Raw genomic sequence first — 21,000 nt, 5'->3', positions numbered from 1 at the left:
CAACATCATTCTTGACAGAGAGGTTGAAAACATTCCCCCTGAGAATAGGAACAAGACAGTGATATCCTTTATCACTGTTCCTTTTTAACATTGTGCTGGAAGTCCTAGCTAGAGCACTAAGCAAGGAAAAGAAATAAAGGGCATTCAAATTAGTAAATGTCTCAGGCTGGGTTCTCTAGAGAAGCAAAACCAGTAAAGTATATAAATATATAGAGAGAGACAGAGATTTATATCAAAGAAATGACTCCTGTGGTTGTAGAGGCTAGAATGTTCCAAGTCCGTAGGTCTGAATAGGGGCTTCTCCTGATTCACGTAGCTGCAGGGGCTGATGAATCCAAGTATGGCAGGTCAGAGAGTAGGGCTCTTGCTCACAGGCTGCAAAGATCAATGAATCCCAAGATCGGCAGGCAAGCCCACAGGTAAGCTGCTAGCTCAAGTCCCAAGAACCGGAAGTCAGAGGAATAGGAGCCAGGTGCAGGAACCAGGTGAGCAAAAGCCCACAAGCCTTGCCAGAATGTCCACTTATAGTCAATGCAGGCCACATGCCCAAGGAAGCTACCTTTCAATTGATTGGCTACTCACAGGAGATCCCATCATGGAGGTGATCACATAATATGAAATCTCATTATGGAAGTGATCACGACATCATACGACTATCAAACCACTGGGAATCATGGCCCAGCCAAGCTGATGCACAACCCCAACAATCACAGTATGAAAGAAGTGAAACTGTGCCTCTTCACGGATGATATGATACTATACATACAACCCAAAGACTCCACAGAAAAACTACTGGAACTAATAGATTCTGCAGAGTAGCAGATTACAAGATAAACAACTCAACAACAAAGAGACAAACAACCCAATTATAAAATGGGCAAATGTCAAATAGGACATTCTAGCAGCCAACAAACATGTGCAAAGGTGTTCTTGATCATTAGCCATTAGAGAGATGCAAATCAAAACTCCAGCTAAAATGACACTGATTAAAAAACAAACAAACAAACAAAAAAGATAACAGCAAATATTGGCAAGGATGTGGGGAGATTGGAACCCCTATCCATTGCTGGTGGGAACTGTAAAATGGTACAACCACAATGGAAAATCATATGGCACTTCCTCTAAACACTAGAAATAGAACTACTCTTTGTTCCAGCAATACCATAAACAAAACAAAAAACCAAACCCTTGCCATCGAATTGATTCCAACTCATACGGACCCTATAGGACAGAGTAGAACTGCCCCATAGTGTTTCCAATGAGCAGCTGGTGGATTTGAACTGCCAACCTTTTGATTAGCAGCCAAACTCTTAACCACATGGAGACCTAAAAATAATGACATGAACAGATACATGCACACTTCTGTTCATTACAACTTTATTCACAATAGCAAAAAAATGGAAACAACAAAATGCCCATCAGTGGAGGGATGGCTAAGCAAAATGTGGTGCTTACATACAATGGAATACTACACAACCATAAAGAACAATGATGAGTCCGCGAAACATATTATAACATGGATGGACCTAGAGGGCATAATTCTAAGTGAAATAAGGCAGGTACATAAGGACAAATATTGTATGATCTCTCTTATAAGAAGACAAGAATAGATACATATATAAAGAGACCAGTGTTCACTGGTGAGTACCAGGGGAAGGAGGGACCAGAAGGGGAAGCATGCTCTAGATCATAGGTCCTTGTTATGCTTGGTGATGGGAAAGTGGCACCAAATGTGAGTGTAGTGAACACAACATGACCAAAGTAAATGATGTTTTTGAGAAGCGCTCATGAGAAAAGCTTGTCTGTGCTAAAGAATTTGATATGTATTAGATGGCAACAACTCCAATGAAGACCAAAAAACGGTTCTAGGATCCCATATGCATGGGTATAGGTATATACACACATACACAACCATATGCAAATGTAGATATGTGTGTGCAGACACATATGTTTATTGAAGACACAGTTACAGGTATTCCTCAGACATAACCAAATATCTTTGGAGATTGGTTTTCTAGGTTCGAAAGCTTAGGATCATAGTCTCATGGGACGATTCAGTCAATTGGCATAATATAGTTTGCAAAGTTCATATTCTGCTTCCTAGTGAAGTGAGTAGTGTCTGGAGTTTTAAAAGCTTGCAAGTGGCCATCTAACATACAACTATTTGTCTCTATGTTATCAGGAGGAGCAAAACAGAAGGTAATCGAAATCTCAGAGACAGAACAAGTCTACAAGGCCGATACTCTGCAAGATCCAGAACTTCAATTACTCTGAGACAAGAAGAACTAGATGGTGCCCGGCTACCAACACTGACCCATCTGACTGGGGTCACAACAGATGATCCTGGACAGAACGGGAGAAAAATATAGAATAAAACTCAAATCCTTAAATAAAAGTCAGACTAACTGTTCCACCTGAGGCCAGAGGACCCTCTAAGGCTATCGTACAGAAACACTCTTTAAATTTTGAATGAAAACTATCTCCTGAGATCACCTCTTAGCAGACAGGTAGAGTGACACACAAATAAAGGATTTTACCCATTAGATTGGTGCTCTACTAAAAAACTGTCTGTATGAGACCAAAAGGTCAACATTTAATCTAAAGCAAAGATGAGAAGATAAGGGCCAGGAAAACTAGAGTATTGGAAATGGAAAAACCAGAACACAATTAAAGAGAATCGTGAAAAATGTAACTAATGTCATTGATCAATTTTTGTGAGGACCTAACTTGCTATGTAAACTTTCACAAAATACAAATAAAATAAAAATACAATAAAAAAATTTTTAAAGGGTTATACACAAACAATACTTACCCTTTAATTCTACTTCAGTTTGTTTTTTTATGCCCTATTAAAACGACTGTTGCATGGGCAACAATCTGCCGTGTGAACATCCCTGCTCTAACCGACCACCTGCCCGACGAATGACTGAGTGTCTGTGAGAAGGAACAGGAAGGCTGCTAAGAAGGGGCTTCCATGATAGATGCTCAAGTGAGAAAAGGAGGTGTGGAACAGGAGTGAGGAGACAGGGACAGAGACAGGGACAGAAGCCAGATGTCTAGTTACCTACTGCTGCCATACAAAAACACCACAGGTGGATAGCTTTAAAGAACAGAAATTTGTTGTCTCAGAGTTCTGGAGGCTAGGAGTCTAAATTCAGGGTGTCAACAGAGCCATGGTCTCTGTCTTTGTGGGCTCTAGAGGAGAATCCTTGGTGCTTTCAGTTCTGTAGCTCTGGGCGTTTCTCGGCATTCTTTGGCTGCTTGTAGATGTAGCTTGCCCTGGTGTCTTCCCCGGTGTGTGTGAGTGTGTATGCACGCGTGCGTGTGTGTGTGTGTCTAATTTGCTCTTTTATAAGGTTTAGAACCCGTGCTACCCCATTCCAGTTTGACCTTATTAACATAACAGAAGAAAAGCCCTGTTTCCAAACAAGGTCACATTCACAGGTTCAAGGGTTAGGACTTCAACAAAAATTCTGGGGTGCGTAACTTAACCCCTGTTCAATCCATAGTCAGACTTCTCTGAGTATATCATGTCTTGCAGATTTGACTCTAGAATCACATAAAAAAAAAAAGTTAAATAACTATAAAACAAAGTTAAGCCCCAAGGAAGAAGAAAACAGCCTTTAAAAGTCAAAAGCAAAATGAAACCAATAAACCTAACTGCATACCGAGTTAGTAACATCACCATAATGACAAAAATTATTTCAAAGACTTTTCAACGGAAAACAATAACAATAATAACACTGTTGATACTTATACTGGTATGTTATCCTCAAGTTATCATTCTTTTAGTTCTGAAACTGTTATTCTCAAACAACCTAGAAACAATGACCAATTTAGTAGCAATGAGCCTGCCCTCTAGTGCCCAGATAAAACCAAAAACCCACAGCCGTCAAGTCGATTCCGACTCATAGTGACCTTCTAGGACAGAGTAGAACTGCCCCATAGAGTTTCCAAGGAGCGCCCGGTGGATTTGAACTGCTGACCCTTTGGTTAGCAGCCGTACCGTTTAACCACTACGCCACCAGGGTTTCCCAGTGCCCAGAGAGTGGTCTCTAAATTGCATTTCCCCAGAAACAGCCCAAGTTCCTCTGTTGTTGTTGTTGTTGTTAGGTGCTATCCAATCGGTCCCGACTCATAGCAGCCTTGTGTGCAACAGGACGAAACACTGCCCAGTGCTGTGCCATCCTCACAATCATTGTTATTCTTGAGCCCATTGTTGCAGCCACTGTGTCAATCTATCTCATTGAGGGTCTTCCTCTTTTTTGCTGGCCCTCTACTTTACCAAGCATGATGTCTTTCTCTAGGGACTGATCCCTTCTGATAACATGTCCAAAGTATATGAGACAAAGTCTCACCATCCTTGCTTCTAAGGAGCATTCTGGCTGTACTGCTTCCAAGACAGATTTGTTTGTTCTTTTGGCAGTCTGTGGTATATTTAACATTCTTTGCCAACACCCTAATTCAAAGGCATCAATTCTTTTTTGGTCTTCCTCATTCGTTGTCCAGCTTTCACTTGCATATGAGGCCACTGAAAACCTCTTGTCTTGGGTCAGGAGCACCTTAGTCCTTAAAGTGACATCTTTGCTTTTCAACACTTTAAAGAGATTTTTTGCAGCAAATTTGCCCAATGCAACTCGTCATTTGATTTCCTGACTGCTACTTCCGTGGGTTTTGATTGTCGATCCAAGTAAAATGAAATCCTTGACAATTTCAATTTTTTCTCCGTTTACCATGATGTGGCTTATTGGTCCAGTTGTGAGGATTTTTGTTTTCTTTATGTTGAGGTGTAATTGATACTGAAGGCTGTGGTCTTTGACCGTCATCAGTAAGTGCTTCAAGTCTTCATTTTCACCAAACAAGGCTGTGTCGTCTGCATGTCGCAGGTTGTTAATGAGTCTTCCTCCAATCCTGATGCCCTGTTCTTCTTCATATAGTCCAGCTTCTCAGGTTATTTGCTCACCATACAGATTGAGTAAGTATGGCAAAAGGATACAAACCTGAGGCACACCTTTCCTGACTTTAAACCACGCAGTAACCCCTTTATCTATGTACAGTTTCCTCATGAGGACAGTCAAGTGTTCTGGAATTGCTATCCTTCCCAATGTTATCCATAATTTGTTACGATCCACACAGCCGAATGCCTTTACACAGTCTGTAAAACACAGGTAACATCTTTCTGGTATTCTCTGCTTTCAGCCATGATTCATCTGACATCAGCAATGATATCCCTCATTTCACATCCTCTTCTGAATCTGGCTTGAATTTCTGGCAGTTCTCTGTTGATGTACTGCTGCAGCCACTTTAGAAAGGCTTTCAGGAAAATTTTACTTTTCATATTAATGACATATTAATGTCACAATAATGACATTGTTAAATAATTGCTGCATTCAGCTGGATCAACTTTCTTTGGAATAAGCACAAATATGGATCTCTTTCAGTCGATTGGCCACCTAGCTGTCTTCCAAATTTCTTGAAATAAACGAGTGAGCACTTCCAGCACTGCATCTGTTTGTTGAAACATCTCAATTTCTATTCTGTCAATTTCCATCAAATTGATAGAAAGTTTCTTGGAGAAATGCATATTTCCTGGTCTGGAGCAGGACATGAAAAACGTGGGCCTTGGCAAGCAGAGACTACTAGTATTACGTAAAAAGGACTCAGGAGCCAGCTTGAAACAACTCATGGCCAGAAGTGGGACAGTCTGAGCATCTAACAGAATTGAACCTGCAATGTTCTAGAACATTTCAAATTTGGAAAAGAATCAAAAGCATCAGTTCATTATAATGCCAAAACAAAAGAAACAAAACACTAACTGGTCATATTTGGAGAATGCTGGGGAGCCAAGGTGTTACTCCGAAAACTGGTAAACGAGGGAGTGACCAAGTCTTTGCTGGTCTTCTATCTATGAGCTGCTCTTCAGGATAAGCAAATTGTTGATGAGCTAAATCTCTCAGAGGAAGGAGAGCACTGGAATATCACCATGCTGATGTCCTCAGTGAGATAACTGACGAAGGCCACTGTCACCCAGGACTAAAAGCCACTGAGCCATTGCTGTGGGCAACCTCAGCGTCACTACAAGATACAACCCAGCATTATGTGTCTGCTGGGGAAGACTCATGAAGTGCTGCCAAAAACATAAACTGGAGTCTGAGCTGCCTTCTCTGTCTACCTACCTAGTGCTCTTAGGAAATGCAGAAGACAGAGAAACACATGAATCAACACCAGGAGTGCAAACAACACAATCCAGAGTTTGGGAAATACATCAGGAAAAACAACCTGGGTTCTTCCATAAAATATTGCAACATTAAATTTCAAGAGAGAGAAGAATAGAAAATCTATTGATTTAAAGACACATATCCAAATGCATGGGCTTATTTGGATCCTGATTCAGACAAATCAACTACAAACGAATAACGACAACAACAAATTTATGTGACAATTGGGGAAATCTAAATACTGAGTGGATACTTGTCAATATTAAAGATTTGTGGTTAATTTTTGAGGCTAGGATAATGAAATTGTGACTATGTTTAAAAAAAAAAGGTAAGGGGGAGCCTTTATCTTTTAGAAATATGTTCTTGTGGTAGATTGCCCAGTAAGGGCCCCAGTGAATTAATTCTCCCTATTTCCATGTCCTTGTATATCCCCCTTCTGGTTGATTATGGGCTTGGGTACATAACGTGTTTTGATTAACGGGACATTAGCAGACATGGTGCAAGCAGAGGCTTGAAATTATTTACACAGTGAGGCCTGCCTTCTCTTGAGCTGGGAACTCTTGGAGTGCTGTTGCTATGTGAGCAAGCCCAAGCTAGCTGGCTGGAGAGCCATGAGGAGAAGAACTGAGGCCCCTTAGCCAACTGCCTGACATGTGAGTGAGGCCATCGTAGCTGGTCCAGCCCCAACCAAGTCACCAGCTGATAGCATCTTGTGAGAAAGCCCAGGTGAAACCAACAGGAGAACTGTCCAGCAGATCCCACCTCAAATAGTCCACCTGCAGAATCATGATCTAGTAAGTTATTGCTGTTATAAGTCACCAGATAACAACAACAGATAAATAATGTAATTCTGAAGTATTTATAGATTAAATTATATGATGTCTAGGGATTTGCTTCAAAATAAAATGGGGGGTGGGGTGAGCCAGGGGATAGATGAAGGAAGACGGGTTATGATGATAATTGTTGAAGCTGGCAAGAAGCACATGAGGGTTCATTTTAGTACTCTTTCTAACTTTGGTTAGGTTTGAAATGGAAAATTTCCATAATAAAAAATTAAAAGAAAGTATAGAAGGAAGGAGGAATGCAAGGAAAGAAGGAGAGAAAGGTAACCATACTTCCATTTATTAACACCACCATGCGTCTGTCAGTTTGTTGTACTGTGGTGGCTTGAGTGTTGCTGTGAGGCTGGAAGCTATGCCACTGATATTTCAAATACCATCAGGGTCAAATGCCCAGGTTTCAGCAGAGCTTCCAACTAAGACAGACTAAGAAGAAAGGCCTGGTGAACTAATTCCAAAAATTAGTCAATGAAACCCTATGGGTCCCAACAGAACACTGTCCAATGCAGTGCTGGAAGATAACCCCCTAGGCTAGAAGGCAATCAAAATACACAGTGGCCCTCAACAGTGGACTCGAGTATATAGCAATGATTGTGAAGATGGTGCAAGACAGGGCAATGTTCTGTTTTGTTGTGCACAGGGCTGCAACTACCAAATCCAGCATCTATTAACAGACACATCAATTGAGAACCAGAGAAAGCAAGTGAGTTCTCCAATGTGACACAACCAGGTGACAGTGGGCTTAATGGCTGAACAGTGTCTCCCTGACTCCTGGGCCAGGCCCTTTCCATCATCTCACATGGTCAGAGACCAGAAAGTTCTGTAGGAGAAGCCGTACAGGTAGAATACTTTTATCTCTTGCCTGGGAGAAGCCCATGGCAGGTTTAAGACATTAGAAGATGCCTAACGACGAATGCTTCTCGTTTGTGGGTGAAATGTTTGTTCTACCATGTTTGACTATTAAGCCACATATAGGACATGCTGGGAACACCTCCCTCCACACCCTCACTGCTGGTTGGCACCAAAAGCTTATTCTGTTTTCAGAGGCACGTGGTAACCGTGTCAGGATAACAAGGGCTGCATTGCAGCGTGGCAAAAGAAAGCCTGTGAAGAATGTCAGGACTGCAGTGGGGAAAAGCCATTTTCCAGTCCGAATGTATTAAAGTTGCCTTTTCCCACAAGTGAGAAAAGCTTTCATTAATCTTCAAACGGGAGAAGTAAACACTGCAATTATTTGTCTGTTGCCCCGGGACATTGTGGGCCTCATTTAATCAGACATGGCTAAATGGTGCCACAGACTGCACCTCAGCCATAAACAGACATTAAAGGAGGGCTGTTTAACGGCAAAACCTTCCAGGTCTTATTACCCAGTGTCGGTTTCCCTGAAAACTTCTGAACTCAGCTGGAGTTTACTGGGAGGAAGGAAGATTCTAGAAGGTGATAACTGGGCCTATGATCAAAAAGTCAAAAGAAAACTAAACCGAAATCTGTCTCAAAACCTAAATGGGAGGGGCCACACCTTGCTTTTTTTTTTTCAAAAGCAGTGTTTACTTAAAGGGTCCACAGGGTTCTTTATTGTGTTTATTGTTCGTCTGAAGTCCTCGAGCCTTACAGCCAGCCAGGCAGAGCTTGCCGAGGGCTTTCCAGCCATCAAATTGCCAGCCCTTGCTTTAGCAGCACTTTGCAAACAGGTTGCGCTACAGGTAAGTGTACTATGTGGAAACACCCTGATCCCTGCCCAACTCGCTGCAGGCTCTGTGTCTCTGAGAGTCACACTCAGAAGTCATATAGATGTTTTCTATTGAATTGTTGTTTATGTAATATGTAAACATTTTCAAAACAAGAGGTCCCTGGCCAGGGTTGGTGAGGATAGGGGTCCTGAACCAGATGACTTTAACCTTTTATCCTGGAGCACTGTGTTTGGTTGACCTGGGTGCCATCTGGCCACGGGCCTGCGTAGGGGTGGCCTGTGAGAGACACACCTGTCCCCAGGGAGTGGTATAAAGGGAAAAAGGAGGGACACTCAAGCTGCAACTTTCTGACTGATCAGAAGTCAGAGGCCAGGAGAGCACCCCTGCCACCACTTGGCAAGATTCCTTTCCTCCCTAAAAAAAGTGTTGGAAAAGGCCATTTTTCACCAGGTTCCTCTCCCAACTTCACCCTCAAACGATGGAAGGCTTCCAGGTGTCCAAGTGTCCGTTTCCAGTGACACATACAGGGTTTGTACACTAAGGCTGGCCCTTCTACAGGCCCAGCAGTAGGGCTCCATTGATCTGGTACAGGTCCATACCGGGTGGTCACCCACAGCTCTGGCCACATTGACCATCAGTCACGTGCCGCTGCTGACTACACACGGAGACATGAGCAAATGATACCACGGTGAACGCAGGATGTCTCTGGTGAAATCTTCTCAAACCTGGAGCCTGTCAGGTGAGAAGGTAGCAGTTGCTGGAACCATCCAAGCCTTCAGCGGTTGCAGAGGCCTGTCCTCCCAGAGGCCAAGAGGCCAGTGCCAGGAGAGGTACTGCAGGATGACGACTGTTAGCGAAAACCAGGGGTTGGTGAAGCATTGCCCTGAGAGACTTGGGAATGCTTTGGAATCAGGTGGGATGGAAACATTTGCGGGGTGACCAAGGGGGAAACCACCATCCGTCAGCCTACCACACTGTGGTGGCTTGTTTGTTGCTGTGATGCTGGAAGCCATGCCACCAGTATTTCAAACACCGGCAGGGTCACCATGGTGGACAGGCTTAGCAGAGATTCCAGACTTAGGATTAGCCAATGAAAACCTTATGGATCCCAAAAGAATATTGTCTGAATAGTGCTGGAAAATGAGTTACCTAAATTGGAAGTCACTGAAAATACATAGTGGCTCCAACAATGGACTCGAATATACCAACAGTCGTGAAGATGGCGCAGGACCAGGCAATGTTTCACTCTGTTATACATGAAGTCGCTGTGACTCGGGAAGGACTTCCCTGCAGCTAACAACAATGATAAGGGGGAGGGCTTTCCAGGAAGGAGGTACAGCTCCCGGCAAAAGCTCCAAAGCAGGAAGGAGAGTGCGGAGCTGTCCACGTGTGTAATTCATGGGGTGCTACAGGACAGGGCAACAATGCCAGGACCCAGCCCAGGCCCCTGACCCCTAGGCCACAGTCCATCTGCTCATGTGGTGGTGGGAGGGGCTGGATCTGCTCCAGGGAGGCCCCGGGGCTGCTGGGGGAAGTCAGGGGCTGATGCCTCCAGCTCAGGTAGGAGTCGTCCAGCAGGACAGGGAGCCGGTGTGTGCAGCCAGACCGCCCAGCCCCGGGGGCAGCAATCCCAGAAGCACCAGGCAGGAGGCAGGCAGTGTGTCAGGTCTACCAGGAGACCAGGCAGCAAGGCTGGAGTCAGACAAGTGGCCATAGGGCAGGGACCCCTCAGTCACTCAGGATCTGCCCAGAAGCAGCACAGGCTGAAACTCAGAGTCCTGGGCCCCCACCTCCTGGGGGGCTGAGCCCAGGGAACCGAGTGGTGGGGCATTGTATGAAGCCACCAGAGGAGTCTTCGCTTCTAAAGAAGCACGTTCACAAGGAACACGTCGTTGTTGACTCCATTTGTGCACGGTTTCCTCACGGAGGATGGGCAATCTTTCTGACCTGAGCCTGCTGTTTACGTTAAAAACACCTCAGAAAGAGGCTCAAAAAGAGGCGGTGGCGAGCCATGCCTTGCCTGTCCGTCTTGCTAAGTTTTTTGAGGCCAGCGGCCCCGCCTGGGGGTTGGAAGCACCTCATGAGGTGGCCTACCCTAGGCCACAGAGGTATACCTTCCTGTTCCTTACGTGCTGATTAGGCCGCAGCTGGAGGGCGGTAGCCTCACACCTGTCCGCCAAATGACAGGGGCCGGGCCGAGGCTGCCCAGCTCCCGGTCCCGCCTGGCCTTCCTGGGGTCGCTGCTCCCCCCACCCCCACCTTGGGGGGTTCAGCTACAGGGACACAGGTTCCCTGCCCTGCTGGAGGACTCGCCCCAGGAGCTGGCGGCGACTGGGCCTTGCAGGCATCTGCCCCTGGCTTCCCTTAGCAGCCCGAGGCCTCCTTGGAGCAGAGCCAGCCCCCCGCCCCCCATCATGGGCAGGGAACTGGAGGTCAAAGGCCCCAGGCTGAGGTGACAGGGAGCGGTCCCTAGAAGGCGCGCTCAAGGGCTGAGCCCGGCAGGGTGCGGAGGCTTGTGGCTGACACTAGGGGGCAGGGAGGGGTGGCAAGGCCAGCATCCCGGCGGAGGGAGCCGCCCAGCTCTAGCCGGGAAGTCTGACAGCGAGCGCTGCAGGCGCCGTGGGGCTCCGGGTCGGAGGCCCAGGGGACATGGAGACGTCCCTCGGGGGACGGCAGCTGTGCGGGGTGCGCCGCCGAGAGGCCGGGTGCCCTCAGCCCGCGCTCTCAGCCGCCGCCGCCGGCCGGCCCCGCGCAGGCGGACCCTGGCTCCTGCAAGGCCCGGGATCGGAGGGCGCGTCCTCGCTGCCCCCGGAGGAGGGGCCGTACGCCCGCCCCACGCGGTGCCAGGCCGGGTGGTGCCAGGCGGGGCCGTGCCGGGCTGCCGCCGGGCCTCCGGTTCGGGCGGCCGTCGGCTGGCCTGGGCGGGCCCTCTTTGTCCCCGGCTTGTCACCGTGGGAACGCCCCTCCGCTCCTGCGCCCGGGAGACGCCTCTCGTCTCCCCCGACCCCGTTTCCAAGCACAACAGCAGCCCCGTCGCGGCCCCGCGCTGACCCACTTTCCCTGCCGCCTTCCAAGCCCGCGGTCGAGAATAAACGGGCCGCGGCCAGGCAGGTGCGAGACAGCCCCGGGCCGCGGGAGGGGCGCACGTGCGAGAGCGCAGACCCGGCGCCAGAACCCGGTTCCAGAGCCGCCGGCGCCACCGCCAGGGAACCGCCCCCTCTGAAGCCCCCGGGGAGGGGGCAATGACCCCCGCTGGGCGGGCTTCCGGGGAGGTGGCGGGATGAGGAGGGCGCAGCCCTCAGGAGAGGAAGAAGGGGTCTGGGGACAGGAGAGAGGGGAGAGGAGCAAGGGCAGAAGAAAAGGGGAGAAAAAGTAAGGGGGGAGAGAGGAGGGGAGCGAGGGGAGAGGGGGTGAGGGGAAAAGCGAGGAGGAGGGGTAGAGCCTGAGGGGGGAAAGAGGGGGAGGAAGAGGGAGGCCGCACCCCTGCCTCTTTCCTGGACCTAGGCCAGCCCAGGAGGAAATGTTGAAATGGGGCAAAGTATGCTCGGAGCGGGCGTGCCCCTCTCCCCGTGGCATCCGCCCCCCAGGCCTTGGGGTGCAGGCTGCATGCTGTGCCAACCCCACCACTCACCGGGCCTGTCCTCTGCCTTCTTTTAGTGGGCCCTTTTCCCTGCACTGCAGGCTGGGCAGCTGTTCACGCTGAGCTGGATTAATGGACCCAGGACCTTCCTGGAGGCATGTGCATTTTTAGGGCTTAGTGATTGACCTAGTCTGCTTGGGGGACTTCTGGCCCCACCACCTCCTAGAGCAAAGTGGAGGAGAAGAGGGAGGGTGTCGAATTGCCTGGGAAGTGGAAGTGCCCACTTCCACCCCATCCCTTGTCCCTCAGGTGCCCTCAGGGCCACTAGGTGAGTCCTCACACTGCCTGGCATCAGACCTAGGAGAAAGGAAGGACGGCAGGCGTGTCCCCAGGCCGGGGCAGCTGACTGCTTAGTCCTTGTTCACTGTGAGTGTATCTGCTGCCTACTTAGTGGTTATCAAAAATTGAAAGAATTCATAAATAGAAACATCACAAGAGGACGTCCTTACTGACCCCCTTCCTCCCCAGCACTTCCTAGTCCAGGTAACCACGAATAGCTGAGTGTGTACACATATGCGTATTGGCATAGTTTGGACAAAAATGATATTAGGATATTATAAGAAGAGCTAACTAGTAATGAGTGTTTACCAAGTGCCAAACACTGGTCTGAGCACTTTGCATATATTAATTTGTTTATTAATGAACCTCATCTCCATTTTTCAGATGAGGCAGCTGAGGCACAGAGAGGTTAAGTAACCTGTCCAAGGCCACACAGCTGGTAAGCCAAGATTTGAAACTGGCACTGGATCCAGTAAGTTAACAACTGGGCTTTCCCACTTTTGTATGCATTATTGTACAGTGAATTGCTTTTTTCCACTAAGAGTATATTCTTTTCTGTAACAAATGGAAGATTTCTAGAAGAGAAACTGCTGGCTATGTGCATTTGAGATATTGATAGACATTTGATAGATGCAAAAACTCCCTAAAATATTGGGGGCCTTGTACCCAGCCTGCAGATCCAAGATCCACACTTGACCTGTCCTGCACACAAACATCTGTCTATGGTCCCCTCAGGCCCACACAAGTCCTGGAAGGGGTTGTGGTGACATGTGGGCAGAGAATCCCAGGATCCTGGGTATTCAGAGCCTGGCCTAGAAGAAAGTGTGCAAGGTGGTGGTGGTGCCATTGCCTGGTTGTGGCCTGTCTAGTTTTGGCATCAGTGACCTGGGTGGCTGTCGTGTCTAAACGAGCCTGCTTCTACCATTGGCTTATCCAGGCCTCTTGATCCCTGTTCATTTTCCAAGCCTGTTCCTTTATTCTCAAGATTCTCTGAATGCCCCTCAAAATAAAATCCTTTTTTTTTGTGGTTGTTGCTTAGATTAAGAATCCTCTAGGCAGGGCCAATCTGGTGCCGTAGACAGATGCATCATGTTGACCTTCTGCAATAAAGACCCGAAAAAGTAAGCAAAACAGATACAAGTGTCAATCCTGGAACCCTAAGCATCCGATGAAAGGGTGAAGAGCTAGATCAAAGACTGAATAGAAGAAGAAACTGACAGAGAACAAAGATACCGAGTAGATGTCTCTTGCCAGCTAACATGGCACAGCATCACCATCTTGGAACGCAGACGGCAAGGATCCTGAACAGGGAATATGTGAAGGCAGCTTCACGGGGTTCCCAAGAGGAGACAGCGCCCAGTAACCAGAGAAACATGCTTTCCCACCCCAAACCCTTCTGCCCTACCACCTCTACCCCTTCCCGACAGGCCACACCACACCACACCAAGCTACTTGGCTAGTGAGCCACCAGCCCACTGCCACCGAGGGTCCACCCCACCCCCACCAGTCTGCTCCTGCCATGCCATTTTTTTTCCATTTCTTCCTTTTCTTTCTCCTCCCACCTAGCCACTTATGCCACCTCTACCCCCCTTCCCAATAGGCCATGCCACGCCACTCAGCTAGAGAGCCAGCAGCCCACTGTTACCCAAAGTCGAGACCACCCCCACCAGCTGATTCCTACCATGCTGCCACTTTTTTTTTTTTTTTGCTCTTTTTCTTTCTCTTCTTTTCACCCCCCACCTATTCCTGTACATCACCTCCCCTCCCTTCCAACTGGCCCTGGATCTGCCCTGTCCCCGCTTACTGGCCCTTGCCACACTGCCAGCTTTTTTTTTTTTAATTTATGTATTTATGCATTTGTTTTTTCTTTTCTCTTTCTCCCTCCCACCTAGCCCTGTATGCCACCTCACCACCTGCTGCTGGACCCCACTGTACCTCCACAGCTATAGAGCAACAGTGCTGCTACCCTGCATCTGCCCCACCCCTACCTGCCAGCTCCCACTGCACCACCTTTTTGTTTTCTTTCTTTTCTTTACCCTCTCTCATCTAGCCCCATAAGCCATCTTCCCTCCCTTCCCACCAGCCCTTGGGCCTGCCCTGCCCCCACTCGCCAGCCCCCACCATGCAGCCAGTTTTTTTTTCTCTCTTTCTTCCTGTTCTTTCTCCCTCACACCTAGCCTGTACCTCACCTCCCCCACTTCCTCCTGGACCCTGCCATGCTGTTGTGACTAGACAGCCACTGGCACACCAGCCCACCGCTGCCCTGACACCACATCCAACTGTGACCACTCGCACATCACCATTTTTTTCCCTTTTCTTCCTCCCTCCCACATACCCCAGTATGTTACCTCCTCTCCATTCCCACCAGTCCCCAGGTCCACCCTGCCCCCACTGGCTGTAATGTTTTTCTTTTTTGTCTTTTCTTTCTTTATTCTTTTCCCTTTCTTCCCTTTTCTTTCTCCCCCCAACCTAGACCTGTATACCACCCCTCCTTTCCGCAGACTCTGCTGTGCTGCTATGACTAGAGAATCCTCCGTGCTCAACCCTGCCACCACACTGGGCCCACATCACCTCTCCCCTACTGCCACTCAACCAGCTACTGAATGGTGGGAAGCAAGCTGGGACTACTCTGTGTCTGACACCCCCACCTGTCCTTCAAGAGACTGTGAACACTCCCACACTGCTGGACCAACATTAGGAGGCAGACAACACCCACCCAGTCCACCCTGAGCTACTTTGCTTACCCAGTGTACAGCAAAGAGGGCTCTCCCTGCCTGCTGCTGCCGTGCCTGCCCAGACAAGGTGGAGAGCTATTGTGCCCACAGACAGGCAAGCAGCAAAGCATACTTGGCCTGCCCACCCTGACATATCAAAACAAAACAAAAAAGCAGAAAGAACAAATGAACATACAATCAGTAAATAAAGAAAACAATACCGTAATGTCTTGAAGACAGCAGACAATATCAAAACATATAAAAAAGCAGGACAAGATGGCTCCAGTAAGTGACCAAATAAAGAATCGGATGACCTTTTGGTAGAAGAAAAGGCAATAGGACTACCTGATGTGGAATTCAAAAGACTAATATTTAGGGCTCACCAAGAGGTTAGGAAAGAGATCAAGGAAAACACAGACAAAACCAATGAAAACATAGTCAAGGAAAAAACAGACAAAGCAATAGAAGAATTCAGGAAAATAATGCAAGAAAAAAATGTCAAAATAAATAAACAATTAGAAACACACAAAAACAGCAACTAGAAATCCGAAAGAAAAAAATTTCAGAGATGGACTACTCAAGAGAAGGTCTTAGAAGCAGGTTTGAAACAATGGAAGACAGAATCAGTGAGATAGAAGACAAATCCATGGACACCGCTTTGAGGAAAGATCAGAGTTAAAAATGAAGAAAACCTAAACTATGTAGGACTCAAGAGCAAAAATTTGCGTATGATTATAGTTCAGAAGAGGGAAAGAAAATGGAAAGCACAGAAAAGATTGTTGACGATTTGCTGGCAGAAATCTTCCCAAATACCATGATAGACAAAAAGCTGACCATCCAAAGCTCAACAAACCCCATATAAGATAAACCCCAAAAGAAAGTTACCAAAGCATATCATAATCACAAAACTAAGAGCAGTTCAAGAAAAATGAAAAGTCAAAAAGAAGAAACAAGACTAAGCTCTGATTACTTGGCAGAAACCATGCAGGCAAGAACCCAATGGGATGACATATATAAAACCTTGAAAGAAAATATTTGCAAACCAAGAGTAAGATATCTTGCAAAAATCGCTACCAAATACAATGGTGTTATGGATTCCATTGTGCCCCCCCAAAAATGTGTGTCAACTTGGCTAGGCCACAATTCCCAGTGTTGTGTGGTTGTCCTCCATTTTGTAATCTGATGTAATTATCCTATGTTGTAAATCCTAACCTCTATGATGTTAACGGGAGCCCTGGTGGCACAGTGGTAAAGAGCTCGGCTGCTAACCAAAAAGTCAGCAATTTGAATCTACCAGCTGCTCATTGAAAACATTTCTACTCTGCCTTATAGGGCCACTATGAGTCAGGATCAACTCAAGGGCAACGGGTTTGGTTTCTGGTATGAAGTTAATGAGGCAGGACTAGAGGTAGTTATGTTAAGGAGGCAGGATACAATCTACAGGATTAGATTGTATCTTGAGTCAGTCTCTTCTGAGATATAAAAGAGAGAAAGGAGCAAAGAGGAGAGGGGCCTCCTACTACCAAGAAAGAAGAGTCAAAAGATGAATTGCATTGGGCAAATCTGCTGCACAACACCCCTTTAAAGTGTTGAAAAGCAAAGATGTCGCCTTGAAGATTTGGCACACCTGACCCAAGCCATGGTGTTTTCAGTGGTCTCATATGCAGTGACAGCTGGGCAATGAGTAAGGAAGACTGAAGAAGAATTGATGCCTTTGAACTGTGGTGTTAGGGAAGAATATTGATGGCACCTAACAACGACAACATGGACAGCTAATCTTTGACAAAGGACCGAGTTTCACTAAATGCGGAAAAGACAGTCTTTTTAACAAATGGTGCTGGCAAAACTGGAAGTCCATCTGTAAAAAAAAGAAACAGGACCCTATATTACACCATACACAAAAACTAATTCAAAATGGATCAAAAGCCTAAGTATAAAACCTAAAACGATAATGTCTAGAGACATATCTGACAAGCGTCTAATCTTTAAAATCTGTAGAATATTTCAACACCTTAACAACAGAAAGACAATCCAATTAAAAAATGGGCAAAGGATATGAACAGACACTTTACCAAAGAAGACATTCAGGCAGCTAACAGACACATGAGGAAATGCTCACAATCATTAGCCATTAGAAAAATGCAAATCAAAACCACAATGAGATACTGTCTCATTCTGACATTACTGGCACAAAGCAAAAAATAACAAATGTCAGAAGACTGTGGGGTGATTGGACGTTATGCACTACTGGCAGGAATGTAAAATGGTACAACCATTGTGGAAAATGATATGGCGTCTCCTTAAAATGCTAGAAATAGAAATACTGTACGATCCAGCTATCCCACTCCTAGGAATATATCCTAGAAATATATGAACCATCACATGAATAGATACATGCACACCCATGTTCATTGCAGCATTATTCACAACAGCAAAAAGAAAGGGCATAAGTGCCCATCAACAGATGAATTATGGTACATACAATGGGGTACCATGCAACAATAAAGAACAATGATGAATCTGTGAAACATCTCACAACATGGACGAATCTGGAGGGCGTTATGCTGAGTGAAGTAAGTCAATCACAAAGGATAAATATTGTATGAGACAGTAAAACCCGTTGCCATTGAGTCAATTCTGACTCATAGTGACCCTATATACGACCCTGTATATGACACCACTATTATAAAAACATCCTATTTTGATGAGTAGCGTCTGGGGTCTTAAAAGCTTGTGAGTGGCCATATAAGATACAATTATTGGTACCATCACGTTTGGAGCAAATGCAAATGAAGAAAACGAAAGACACAAGGAAAATGTCTTTCCAAAGGACTAAAGGACCACGTGAACCACAGCCTCCACCAGCGTGAGTCCAGAAGAACTAGGTGTTGCCTGGTTATCACCACTGACCACTCTGACAGGTATCACAATAAAGGGTTGCTAAACATATGTGTATTAGTTGTTTAATTAGAAACTTGTTTGCTCTGTAATCCTTCAACCTAAGTATAATAAATAAATAAAATATGTTAAAAATAAATAAGAGGGTTGCGGACAGAGAAGGAGAAAAATGTAGAACAAAATACAGGTTCTCTAAAAAAGACCAGACTTACTGGTCTGACAGAGACTGGAGGAACCCCCCGAGACTATGGCCCCCAGACACCCAGCTAATGCAGGATTGAAGCCACTAGGAAGTCCACCTTTCAGCAAACGATTAGACAGGCCTGTAAAACAAACAATAACACATGAGGAACGTTCAGTCAAGTATACGAGACCAAGTGGGCAGGACCTTCCCAGGAGCAAAGACGAGAAGGCAGGAAGGGAGAGGAACATGGCTGAATGGACACAGGGAACGCAGGGTGTAAAAGGAAAAGGGGAGAGCACTGACTCACTTGCAACCAATGTCACAGAGCAATTTGTGTATAAAATTTTGAATGAGGAGCTAATTTGCACTGTAAACTTTCACCTAAAACACAATAAAATTTAAATAAAGCTAGAAGAAAAAGCAAAAATAAATAAAAGAGTCCTCTAGACTGATACTAAAAGGTGGTTATTTGCCAACTTTTTGCCTGTTGCCAATCTGATATGCAAAAAAAAAAAAAAGGGGGAAAGAAAACATGTTTCATGATTTAATTTACATTTTCTCATTAATAGAGAAGGAGCAATGGCAGTGGTGGATCAACGGCAGAATTCTCGCCTTCCATGCAGGAGACCTGGGTTGGATTCCTGGTCAGTGGACCTCAAGTGTAGCCACCACCTCTCTGTCAGTAGAGGTTCGCTTGTTGCTATGATGCTGAATGGAGCCCTGGCGTGCAGTGGTTAAGAATTCGGCTCCTAACCAAAAGGTTGGCTGTTTGAATCCAACAGCCACTCCTTGGAAACCCTGTGGGGCAGTTCTACTCTGTCCTATAGGGTTGCTACAAGTTGGAATTGACTCAACGGCAAGGAGTATGATACTGAAAGGTTCAGCGGAGCTTCCAGACTAAGACAGACTAGGAAGAAAGGCCTAGGGATCAACTTCTGAAAATCACCCAGTGGAAAGTTTATGGATCACCAAAAGGACAAATATTGTATGACCTCACTTATATAAAAAGACAAGAAATAGAGACCAAGGTTTATTAGTGGTTACCAGGGGTGAGAGGGAGGGGAGAGAGGAAAGCTAATGGTGATGGAAAAATTGCGTTGATTCAGGGTAGGTTTGCGCAGCCAATTATTGTAATTACTGTCAATTAGTTGTATACCAGTAAAACATTGAACTGACCGAAAAAAAAAAAAGCCCTCTATGGGCCACAAAAGGAAGACCTGCAACCAATCATGGGGATGGCACAGGACTGGGCAGAGTTTTATTTCGTGTGCGTGGGGTTGCCATGAGTCAAGGGCTGACTTGACAGCAGGAACATCTATATGGAAATGAGGATGGAGACAGCTCACGTCAAGTAGATACCAGATCTGTAGCCGGACAGAGACTACTGAGCTGGACTACATTTCCCAGCCTGTCTTGCTGTTAGGCATGTCTTCCAGATGTAGCTCTCACCAACATGAGGAGATGTATGATATGAGCCACTTCTGTACCTGGGCCTGCAGAGTGGGTGTGTCCTCTCCAGGTTGCCCAGAATCTGGCTGTGGCAGCAAGCACAGCGGTGGCTGGACAGACCCCTACAGGGGCCAAGTAATGTGAGGGAAGGAGCCTGAGTCCCTGGGTGAGCATGGGGAGCAGAGCTGATACTCATTTCACCACTGTCATCTGAGAAAGAAACACACCTATTTGTTCTTCTAGCCCTGGTGTTATTGGGTCTCTTTGTTACAGTAGCTGAACCTTATGTTAACTAGCATCATAAAAAAAAAAAAAAAAAAAAAAAAACTGGTTATTTTTCCATGTGGTTAGCCACTTCTATGACTTGCCTATACCTTAAGGGTTCTGTCTTCTTCATATATTCTTCAGGAACTTTGTATATTAAGTGCATTCACTTGCTGACTGTTGTATGTTTGTAAATATTTTCTTGTAGTCAGTCACTTGTTTGTGGCAGCTTTCATCCTAGAGAATATATAATTACAACTCTTGGGTGCTTGTGACAAAAATCCAACTCAACCCAGCGTAAGGCAGAGGGACATTTACTGAGGAACTCATGTAACTGTCATCTTCATAATATCGAGGCTTCCCACAGGAAATATAATACATCTCTCAATTTATTATATTGTCCTCTAGTGCAATTTAGAATTTTTCTTCCTGTAAGTCCTCCAGAATTTTGATTAGATCTATGCCTAGATTATTTATGATTTTTGTTGCCATTTCAAATGCCATTTCCTGCTTGGTTACTGATAGTACACTGGGAAAGTACTGATTTTTGTGTGTTTGCTTTGTGTCCATTTGCCACTTGACCTTTCAGAGAATACTAATTATATTTAGCTTAACACCCCTTCCTGCTTCCTGCATTAACTTGTGTCTTAGGCTGGGTCCTCTAGAAAAACAAAACCAGTAAAACGTGTAAATATATATATAACTGAAAAAAAAAATCAATTGCTATCAAGTCAATTCCAACTCATAGCGACCCAATAGAACTGCCCCCATATGGTTTCCAAGGAGTGGCTGGTGGATTCGAACTCCCGACCTTTTGGCTAGCA

The 21,000-nt window shown here is 46.0% G+C and overlaps 1 long non-coding RNA gene across 3 annotated transcripts in view; it reads left to right on the top strand.

The window, feature by feature from the left end:
• The first annotated feature begins 11,659 nt into the window (after nt 1–11,659).
• The window catches only part of LOC111747854 (uncharacterized), a 94,476-nt gene continuing 85,135 nt past the window's right edge, over nt 11,660–21,000 (top strand). For 2 of the 3 annotated variants that reach the window (XR_010323743.1, XR_002783802.2), the window contains exons 1-3: nt 11,660–11,859; nt 13,052–13,139; nt 19,033–19,107. This is a non-coding gene — a long non-coding RNA (uncharacterized LOC111747854). The remainder of the gene's footprint in view (nt 11,860–13,051; nt 13,140–19,032; nt 19,108–21,000) is intronic. The other variant, XR_010323744.1, reaches the window with a different exon arrangement.

Source organism: Loxodonta africana, chromosome 13, assembly GCF_030014295.1.
Source record: "Loxodonta africana isolate mLoxAfr1 chromosome 13, mLoxAfr1.hap2, whole genome shotgun sequence".
NCBI lineage: Eukaryota > Metazoa > Chordata > Mammalia > Proboscidea > Elephantidae > Loxodonta > Loxodonta africana.
The sequence above is the reverse complement of the archived record's forward strand: the minus strand, read 5'-3'. Positions and strand labels throughout refer to the sequence as shown.